The sequence below is a fragment of the Manacus vitellinus genome, unplaced genomic scaffold (assembly GCF_001715985.3).
Source record: "Manacus vitellinus isolate BGI_N305 unplaced genomic scaffold, ASM171598v3 scaffold_24_pilon, whole genome shotgun sequence".
Taxonomy (NCBI): Eukaryota; Metazoa; Chordata; class Aves; order Passeriformes; family Pipridae; genus Manacus; species Manacus vitellinus.
Window position 1 is genome coordinate 2,960,328 of NW_021939798.1, and position 1,889 is coordinate 2,962,216.

Sequence of the window (1,889 nt, forward strand, 5' to 3'; positions counted from 1 at the left end):
GAAATAGCAAAGCTCCCCACATGTGCAAAAGCCATTTCCAGAAACAAGGGGAATCCAGTTCCCCTTCTATAAAAGAACACTGAGGAAGGAGATGCAGCAGCAACAGCACAGGAAAGCAAAAGGAAGCAGAACACTTGAGGTTTGGCTTGGTGTTTGGAGCCAGAAATGTCCTCAGGTGGAAAGTACTCACAGCCCTACAGCTTGTAGGATTATGAGTAATTCTGCAAAGCAACCCAGTACCTGCAGCCTTTGCCTCCAAGGGCAGGAGGAGCCTCACAAGCATCACTCAGGCTGCAAATACAGAGTATCCCTCTATACAGGACCAGCAAAGCCCAACCAGACACAGCAATTCTTGCTCAGATTCCTCACAAGATATTTCTATTTTGTGTGAAGGAAGAGCAGGTGGAGGATGGAGGCCGAGGGGCTGAGAGCAATATGTACCTATGCATGTGAACTGATAGATTCCAATTAAAATAATCAGTAAAGGTCTGTACAGCATGAATGACCCAGGGAATTCCCGAGGGCTGCTTTGAAATCCCAAGTGTTGTATTTTGAAATGGACACAGACCTTGGTGGGAAGGGGGGAGCAGACAGTAATGGTTTAATAGACTGTGGAATGGCTATAAAAAAAAAAAAGGGGGGGAGTGGGGAAAGAAAAAGCAGATGGCAGCCCCTTCGCAGGAGCCATAAAATTTCATGGTGTATTTTCTATCCATGGCTTCACTGTAATTCAAGCCTTGGGGGCCAACTTTCTCTGGCAGTGGTTACTGAGGGGCCTTGGAGGGCAGAAGTAACAAAGGGTGGACACTGCTTGGGCCTGCTGACCAAATGCTCCCTCTTGGGCTGGAACAGGAAATAAAATGCAAATAATTGCAGAGAAACACCTGGGAGGTTTCCCAAATGCAGCCTCTGAGTGCCAGGTCAGAGGCCCAGAAATGAAAATCCAGGAAATAGAAATGGAAAAGGGGATCTTTGCATCTGCAGAGAGAAAACAAAGCTCAGAGGAGATCTGCTGTCCCTCCACACAGCCCTCATCTTGCATGAGAGAACATTTTTATTTCTACAGCCGTGTCCTGCCTGGGCCACTGGGCTCTTGGGAAGGGCACGGGGTCAGGCCAGGACTGTGTCTGTCTTACAGGCAAATCTCTTACCCCTCCACCTTTCACTGGCAACCCTGTTTAAACACTGCTCTGCCACAGAATGGTTTGGGTTGGAAGGGACCTCAAAGATCATCTGGTTCCAATGCCCTGCCATGGGCAGGGACACCTTCCACTAGACCAGGTTGCTCACCCAGGTACCCATCTCTAAATTTGGTCTAAATAAAGCCCAACTCAAGACCACATCTAGATTTGACTTTGGCTTATTTACCATGGAAGATTTCAACAAAGCTCCCGGACAGGAATGCAAATAAAAGAGTCTAAAAAGGTGAACACATACATTTTTGGTTCCATCTCTCAGTACAAGAGAGTTCTCTGCTCAGGTGAGACCCCCCTGCAGAGCTGCTTCCAGGTCTGGGGAGGCACAGGGAGGACATGGAGCTGCTGGAGAGAGTCCAGAGGAGGCACCAAGAGGATCAGAGGGATGGAGCAGCTCTGCTGGGAGGAAAGGCTGGGAGAGCTGGGATTGTTCAGCCTGGAGAGAAGCCTTGGGGTAACCTGATTGTGGCCTTCCAGGACCTGAAGGGAGATGACAAGAAAGATGGAGAGAGACTGTTTACAGGGGCCTGGAGTGACAGGACAAAGGGACAATGGCTTCAAACTGATAAAGGTCAGGTTGACATTAGATATTAGGAAGAAATCCTTCCCTGTGAGGGTGGGGAGGCCCTGGCACAGGTTGCCCAGAGAAGCTGTGGCTGCCCCATCTCCCATCCCTGGAAGTGTCCAAGGCCA